The sequence below is a fragment of the Saccopteryx bilineata genome, chromosome 4 (genome assembly GCF_036850765.1).
Source record: "Saccopteryx bilineata isolate mSacBil1 chromosome 4, mSacBil1_pri_phased_curated, whole genome shotgun sequence".
Taxonomy (NCBI): Eukaryota; Metazoa; Chordata; class Mammalia; order Chiroptera; family Emballonuridae; genus Saccopteryx; species Saccopteryx bilineata.
This window is the reverse complement of record NC_089493.1, coordinates 20,783,867-20,793,154: the sequence shown is the minus strand read 5'-3', so window position 1 is coordinate 20,793,154 and position 9,288 is coordinate 20,783,867.

Here is a 9,288-nt window from a genome sequence, read left to right as displayed (position 1 = left end):
GAAGAACCAATACCAACACGATGATGTCACCACTGTTGACTGCTGACAGCAGGGACATGCTACCATACTCACAGTGCTTCCACACCCTATGAAAAGAGTGGCAGTGATCTTCTATGATTGGGGGGGGGGTTGCTCATGTTTCTATACAAGTTCACCATCACCCAAATGCCCTGGTGGTGGCTTTTGGATGAAACTACAGGTTCTAGAAGGTGTGAAACCAATGCTGAGCCCATGAGTTCATCGTCAGGACTCATTTAATACTTGCTGACAGCGACCTGGTGACTAAATTTGGACAAGAGCTTAACTGAGGCTTCATCCCATTGGGTGACAACCTTAATGACAGAAAGGGGAAGAACCCAGCAAGTTGAATGTGTAAAGAGTTCCTTATTAGCTTTAAGATTTTTCCATGCCTAGAAAATGAGTCATTGAAAACATGAATGTTTGGGGAAATTTTGGCCTCAGTATATTCACTGAGACTTTGTCCAAGGACAGAAGTTACTATGGCAGGTGTGAAAAATCATCGTATAAACGTCTGTGTGGGTAATCAACACATGGCTATGCAGACAGAGGGAAAGAAATGAAAACAGGGAGTCTGGGCAGTTGCATCTCCAAGTTCTACAGAGAGTTTTAACTCATCCAGTTGTAGAGAGGTTCTGAAAATGCCCCTTGGTGATAAAACCTTCTCCAACGTGCGGAAACAGAAAATAGAAGCGAAAGCCATGTGGTCTCCTTTCAAGTCCTAAACCCAGCTCATAAGAGAACCCTGTGATATAAAAGTGGAACACTATTAGCCCTGGCTGGCTAACCCAGTTGGTTAAAGCATCGTCCTGACAGGCCAAGGTTGTGAGTTCAATCCCCGGTCAGGGCACATACAAGAATCAACCAATGAATGCATAAATAAGTGAAACAACAAACTGATGTTTGTCTCTCTCTCTGTCTTTCTCATTTCATCTCTCTCTCAAAAAAAAAAAAAAATAGCCTGACCTGTGGTGACGCAGTGGATAAAGCTTCGACCTGGAAATGCTGAGGTCGCCGGTTCGAAACCCTGGGCTTGCCTAGTCAAGGCACATATGGGAGTTGATGCTTCCAGCTCCTACCCCCATCTCTCTCTCCTCTCTCTCTGTCTCTCTCTCCCTCTCTCTCTCCTCTCTAAAATGAATAAATAAAAAATAAATAAATAAAATAAATTAAAAAAAGGTGAAACACGACTAATTTTGCTAGCACTATTTTTTTTTTTACAGAGACAGAGAGTGAGTCAGAGAGAGGGATAGACAGGGACAGACAGGAACGAAGAGAGATGAGAAGCATCAATCATTAGTTTTTCATTGCGCGTTGCAACACCTTAGTTGTTCATTGATTGCTTTCTCATATGTGCCTTGACTGCGGTCCTTCAGCAGACCGAGTAACCCCTTGCTGGAGCCAGCGACCTTGGGTTCAAGCTGGTGAGCTTTTTGCTCAAACCAGATGAGCCCATGCTCAAGCTGGCGACCTCGAGGTCTCAAACCTGGGTCCTCCACATCCCAGTTTGACGCTCTATCCACTGCGCCACTGCCTGGTCAGGCGCTAGCACTAATATTTTAAGAAGACACATCAAAGAGTATAAATGCTAACTTTACATTCAGATTTTAAACTTTCAATTTAATGTTTGAACAGGCAACACAATCACATGATTCATAGTCTACAGCGGTGGTAGTCAACCTGGTCCCTACCGCCCACTAGTGGGCATTCCAGCTTTCATGGTGGGCTGTAGCAGAGCAACCGAAGTATATATAAATAAAAAGGTAGTTTTAACTATTGTAAGTTGTTTTATAAAGATTGATTCTGCCAAACTTAGCGAAAATCCAACATAAAGTACTTGGTAAGTAATTATTATTATATGCTTTAACTTGCTGTAACTCTGCTTTATAAATTTTATAAAGTAAAGTTACTTCCCTACTTTATAAATCACCATTACTGTGGAACCGGTGGGCGGTTAGACAATCTTACTACCAACAGAGATACAAGAGTGGGCGGTAGGGATAAGAAGGTTGACTACCCCTGGGCTACAGTCTCTGTCCTGGTGTCGCTCGATTTCTTCCCTCTAAGCACACCAGTGTCGCAAATGCCTCACATACACGTTCTGTGATAAGTTAGGCACATGCAAATACATATAGCTGTTTTTCCTTTTTTTTTTTTTTTTTTTACAAAAATGGTAAACACCGTTCTCCTTTCATTGTTGTTGTTGTTTCTTTTTAATTTAATGCATTTTGGAGGTCTTATCATCTAAATACATAGAATTTCTCATTTTTGTGTGCATGGGCGGCTACATACATAGTATCTATCATATTCCATGAATGGAGCATAATTTATTCAACCAGTCCTTGTTGATGGACATTTAAATTATTTGTAACCTGCTATTATTAATAGTGCTTCAGTCCCTTACACTCTCAAGGGGGGACCAGATCACTCCCCAAAGGGGTGAGAATGGGTTCTTTGCAGGAATAAAGAAATACTTATCTCTTTTAAAAAAATTTTATTTATTGACTTTAGAGAGAGGAAGGGAGAGAGAGAGAGAGAGAGAGAGAGAGAGAGAGAAAGATATGTCAATTTGCTGAGCTACCCAGCCAGGACCTGCGCCACGGTTTAGAATAAATCTTAACCTCCCTTGCTTGTAATTACAACTGAAGAGGTAATGAATTTGCTAAGAGAATAGAATTTAAGTGTTCTCACCAAAATAAATAAATAAAAAGATAAATTTGTGAGGTGCTGCATGTGCTGATTAACTAAACGGGCAAGATCCTCTCACACTGTATACACACTTTACATAGCTTAGAATGGATATGTCAATTATACTTCAATAAAGCTGAAATTTAAAAAACTTCCAATTTAAAAACAAAACAAAACTATTTTGAATCCTTCTCTAGTTCAGGACTGGCTAACAGAATAGCATTCTATTCCCTGAAGACACCGGGGGCCACCAGAGCTCCTGTCCCTCCGGCCCACGTGGAGCTCCTGTCTCCCGGGCCCACGCCAAGCTCCTGTCCCCGGGGCCCGCACAGAGCTCCTGTTCCCCCAGCCCACGCGGAGCTCCTGTCCCCCTGGCCCACGCGGAGCTCCTGTCTCCTGGGCCCACGCGGAGCTCCCTGTCCCCCGGGCCCAGGCAGAGCTCCTGTCCCCCCGGCCCACGCAGAGCTCCTGTCCCCCGGGCCCAGGCAGAGCTCCTGTCCCCCAGGCCCAGGCAGAGCTCCCTGTCCCCCGGGCCCAGGCAGAGCTCCTGTCCCCCAGGCCCAGGCAGAGCTCCTGTCCCCCCGGCCCACGCGGAGCTCCTGTCCCCCGGGCCCACGCGGAGCTCCTGTCTCCTGGCCCATATGAAGCTCCCTGTCCCCCGGACTCACACAGAGCAGAGGAGACAGGTTCGCTCTCCACACCAGCTGCTTCCCTGCGCAGACTTGTTTCTGTCCCACAGGACGGCCGACCCTGGGGCTGACCCGTTTCCCGTGTCTGACGTGGGCAGCAGTTTCTGTTCTTGCTCATCAGGAGCAGAGCCAGGTTGGAAGGCCAGACAGCTGGAGCACTGGACAGCTGGACGGATCCCACAAAGCACAGGAGGTCAGAAAATGTCACCAAAATGCTAAAGCCACCCTTGAAATATAACCAGATGAGGAAAAGGGCATTTACAAGAATCCCTCGCAAGGGAAGAGCCCCACTGTGACCGGAAGGGACGCTTCAGGTCCCCTCACCACCCAAGAGCTGCCCCAGGACCCCTGCGGGCTGTTTGCTGCCTCCAGGGAGGCGGGTCCCTGAGGGCAGAGAGTCTGGGTGAGGGGCGCACAGGCAGGGCGAGAGCGGAGCCACTGAGCACGGGGCAGAAAGGCTGTGCTGTCCCCACTGCCGCCCCTGCCCCCACCCTGGGCTCTAAGTGAATTTGAACAAATAGTTAAAGAATATGAATTTGAAATGTCTCAATTATTAGCCTGTTCGGGGGACCCAGGTGACTTGGTCCAATCTTAACCAGTTTTCATATTTTCTAAGCTTTCCTTCCATTGTGTGTTGCAAACATACGTTTAAAAAGAAAAAAAAAATACAGAGGGGGGGGGATGTTCTAATGATGGCTCAAGTCCCAAGAACCACAACAGAAAAGATCGATAAATTTGACAAAACACACACACACACACAGAGAGAGAGAAAAGAAAGAAAAGCATGCATGACCCAAACCACCAGGAGCACAATCAGAAAACAGACGCGCCCTGGCCAGTTGACTCATCGGTAGAGCGTCGGCCCGGCGTGTGGAAGTCATAGGTTCGATTCCTGGGCAGTGCACACAGGAGAAGCATCCATCTGTTTCTCCATCCTTCACTCTCTCCTTTCTCTCTGTCTCTCTCTTCCCCTTCCGCAGTCAAGGCTTCATGGGAGCAAAGTTGGCCCGGGCACTGGGGATGGCTCTGTGGCCTCTGCCTCAGGCGCTAGAATGGTCTGGTTGCAGCAGAGCATCACCCCCTGGTGGGCAGAGCATCACCCCCTGGTGGGCAGAGCATCGCCCCTGGTGGGCATGCCGGGTGGATCCCGGTCGGGCGCATGTGGGAGTCTGTCTGACGCCCCCCTGCCCCTCACTGCTCACTTCGGAAAAATATAAGGAAAAAAACCCAGAAAAGAACAGACACCGGTGTTCATTTCCCAGCTGGGGCTGTGAGGCGTCACACCCTGGGCACGGGAAAGTCCACAGAAACCAATAAGGATGGACACTCCTGGGGGAAAGGTGAGCAAACAACCTGTCCAACAGTTCACAGAGCCGAATGACTTCTGGGACACAGGAGACGACCAACCTCCCCCACAAAAGAAACGCCAAGCACAACGAAGCCCCGGAGCCTTTCGGAGACGTTACAGGGAAATGGGATTTCCCCAGACGCAGCCACTGGCCCCCTTCTGAGTGACCTGCAGCTGGAGAAGTTTCTCTCTGCTTCTCAGCCTCTCATGGGTGTGGAAGGAGCAAGAGTGGAGGACAGGAGGCGAGGAGGAGGTCTGGGGTGGGGGTGGGGGGAGTGTGGACGGACCCGAGCACGTTCTGTTTCCTGGGTCACTGCGCTCAACACCAGGGAGACAAGGTGCAGCCTCTGTCCTCCGCTACCTCGGAGCTTAAAAACAAACAGCAGGGGCCTGACCTGTGGTGGCGCAGTGGATAAAGCGTTGACCTGGAAACACTGAGGTCGCCAGTTCGAAACCCTGGGCTTGCCTGGTCAAGGCACATATGGGAGTTGATGCTTCCAGCTCCTCCCCCCTTCTCTCTCTCTGTCTCTCTCTCTACCTCTCTCTCTCCTCTCTAAAAATGGATAAGAAAACCCTCCCAAAAAACAGCAGGGCATGACAGGTACCTGGAGGCAGCACTGACAACGCCAAACAGAGACCCAGATGATAAATACCATGAGTGTGGAAACGCGTCCGTGGCTTAATGGATCAGGGAACACTTCTCACTGCCACTTAGCGCCTATTTTGTATTTGAGAGGACCCGGCCTTGTCCAAGGACCTTCCTGGGTCACAACCCACTGAGAGTTAGCCGCCAAAGCAGAGATCTGTATCAAGGATAGTGGGCTACAGACGGACAAAGGGACACATTTAAGTACAGCCTGCGGTCTGGACCCCAGTCTGTGCCCCTGGGTCCAGCTTCCTGCAGTAGTCGAGGGGTCACGCTAAAGCTGAATGAGCTGCTGCATCAGCATCCCGCTGGTGGGGGGGTCCCGGGGTGGGGTGATGCAGCTTTGGAGCCAATGAGAGGACTGGGGTGAGGAACACGTGCCCCTTGGGGGGACCTCAGAGCACTTTGGGGCAGGGGCCCACATTGCACAAAAGACAAACCGCCCCCTGAGAGGAAGGGAGAGGTTCTCCTTAGCAGAAGTTTCTAAGACCATGTCTGAGCAGGCGCGGGGACCCGAAATACTAGCTAGAAGGAATCTGAGATGAGCTCGGAGCTCTCACAGGGAAGGGGAGCTGGAGCCAGAGGACTGGCCATTTTGTCACAGCCCACGTGATCATATGCTTACCTCTAGCGTGACACTGTCTGACGAAACAGTGGATTGTTCAGATGGGAGGGAGGTATGGAAAACGGGCCAGGTTGTCAGAATCCTGAGCAGCAAGCTGGGACAGAGCTTTGGTCTGCAATGGGGAGCCACAGAGTGTTCTTGAGCAGGGGGAAAGGCATGTCCACAACCACAGTGTCAGCGGGGCCACGACCCTTCCAGAGGCTCCTGGGGTGGTTCCCTCCTGCCCTGTCCAGCTGCTGGTGGCTTCCGGTGTTAGTCGGCTTCTGTCACTCCAATCTCAGCCTCTGTCCCGCCAGGACTCTCCGCTCTTCTGTCTCTGTCAAATCTCCCTCTGCCTTTAAGGACACCTGTCATCAGATTTAGAGCCTACTCCAATAATTAAGAATAGCACATCCCTAGATGCTTAACTCTTTCCCAACAAGGCCACGTTTACAGGTACCAGAATTAAACCATGAAAAATGGTCTTACTGGGAGCTGCCGCTGAACCCACTACGAGGACTAAAATATTTTGGGTGGCAGAGGACAGATCACTGTGTCAGTGACACAAGCAAGACAGCTCTGTGTCCATTTCGCAGCTCACACCGCCGGTCCAGTGTACTCAGGAAGCGCTGCGATGCTTCCAGTTGTTGCAATGATTTGATTGTGGGAAGCTGAGAGCAGACGTCCCTGAGATTTCGCTTTTCCTCCGAGGTAGCCCTTTGGCGCCCTCTAGTGGAATATATGGTAACACACAGTCCTTAACTTTTTGAGGAAACTTCACAAATTTGTGAGACATAAGATAGAAATTAAGCAACCGTGTAATTTACTGTCTACCTGCGAGAGAAGCGATGCCGCTCAGCATAAAAGGGGGCCGACCACCTACGTGTGGACTCGGATTCTCCTCTGTACTGCCCTCCCCTTCACAGGAGCAAAACCGGTGGAGGGGAGACCATCTGGGGGAAGGAAGCAGAATAAAGAGAGTCACATATCTCCCTGTCACAAAATCTCAAGAAGGGTAGAGAGAGTTTTTGAACATTTCACAGTCGTTAGTTTTCAACAGGAGTATTGCTAGATAAGACTTGTGAAAAACCTAGGCGAAATCCCTAACTAGATTCCTGGCTAGTTTTTTCATTATTAAGTGCCCATGACAGCGTCAACCTACTGCATGAAGAATCCCGTGTGGAAAGACCCCTCCCCCAGATAACTGCAGACACGGAGACAGCAGCCCCTCCAGGTCCGACCGCCCTCCAGTGAGCCCCCCCCCCCCACATATACACACATATACACACACAGCTGTCCCCTCCCCGGCACAAGGTCTCGCACATAATTAGCCTCCAGGCAGCACCGAGTGGAGCTGCCACTCGGAGGTTGTCTTGGTTTCTTTTCAGTGTTGGCTCCTGTGCTAACGTTTCCTGCTCTTCAGTTTGCAAAGGGCTTTGTCACTTCGATGAGCCCCACTTTGTGAACAGCAGCTGCCCCTCTGTGGAGGGGGAGCTGTCCTTCCCAGGCTCCACAGGCCATGAGAGAAACTGCTGGAAGCACTCCCGGGCCTCTCCCCCGCTAAGAGCCGTTTCCGCAGGGAGTTCTGCCTGTGTGGGAACGGGGAGGCGACGCTGGCACAGGGCGTCTCACCATGCGGGAAGTCACACAATAATAGACCCTTCCAGTACATCTGCATTTAAGCAGCTTTTCTCAAGAACTGGCTCTGGGTCTTAACTGCCTTTATTTATTTTTAAATTTTTTAAATTATTAAATTTTTTCCTTTTTTTAGCGAGAGAGGAAAGGAGGAGGGAGAAACAGAGAGAGAGAGAGACAGAGAGAGACAGAGAGAGAGAGAAACACTGATTTATTGTCCTACTTATTTATGCACTTTCTGATTGAGTCCTGCATGTGTCCTGACCAGTGATCGAACCTGCCACCTTGGTTTATCAGGATGACGCTCCAAACATCCGAGCTACCTGGCTAGGGCTTACCTGTCTTTTCTATATTTCTAAGTCCAGCCACGGATTTAAACATGCATTGAATTGATTTGTGTGTTGGGCATCGTGCGGAGCTGGTGAATGACACAGAAATGGTGTCCGTTCTCAAAGGACTTACCAACAGGGAGGCCAAGATGAAACAAATATTGTGAATAAGAAGTGCCATCAAGTAAAAATACAGAGGGGAACCTACCAGGTGGCCAGGACCGTGGGGGGGGGGGGGCAGGGGTGTCTGAGGACAGTGGGCCTGGCCGAGGAGGGGGGGTAGGGGGAGCGGTAGGATTACCTCTGCACGTGCACGGATGCCTCTAGGACCTCTAGGAACCGTTTCCACTACTTCAGGCAAACGAGTGTGGGAGGCCTGTGCTAAATTTGTAGACGAGTTGGGTTGCTAGCATTTGGAGCTCAGTTAGAAGCTCCTAAACACTGAAATCAAGAAAAGCAGGTTTGGTTGTAGAAAGAAAGTTCCTGGAGACCATTGTTAAAAGGAATTTTTGAGGACGGGTCTGATGATGACTCACCTTCACCCTTGCAGGCCCACAGTTAGTAATAGCAGGAGTTCTGCACAGGGAGAAGTTCTCTAGAAGCAAATCGAAGACTGAGGATTTGCATAGCGAACGGACTATTTATTCACTTCAGCGGTTGCTGAGGTTGCAAAGATAAACGAATCTGTGATTGTGGCAGCCGGGTCTCCAAGACAGTGACCATTAATTCCTTCCCTCCCGGTCCCCCAGCTGATCCTCCCCTGGGAGGTGGCGCTGATCCCTCCGCCTGCACCCTTTGAATCTGACCTGGTCGGTGGGACGTACTGACCCGGCAGACGCAGCAGAAATTAGGACTCGGCGCACCAGGTCCGAAGAAGCCTGGTAGCTCCAGCTGAGCACTTGGAACACTCACTCAGAGGCCACTGTACCCGCGCTGAGACCCCCACGCCTGCGGAGAGTGGCGCTGACCAGTGCCTGGCGGCTGTGGCCAGTCTCTCCAGACACGGGGCTCGAAGGAAAGAGCCGTCTTGGATAGTCTGGCCCTGAAAGATGTCAAACAGAAATGTTTAGGCCCCAGACACATAGTTCCTCAAGCCATTTCAGCCACCCCAGGAGAGGCCCCGGACAGGGTGGAGCAGATGTGAGCCAATCTCCACCTGCTCTTGATGCTTTTCATGGCTTGGAATTTGTAGAGTGGCAGTAAACGCTTGTAAACACGGCTTTAGCGGCACGTGCTGGGGGCAATATGTTAGCAGGATCACAGCAAGGGGGACACGTGCTTGTGACTCTTTCCTGTTGCCCCACATCACTGACCTCACACCTTGGTTATAA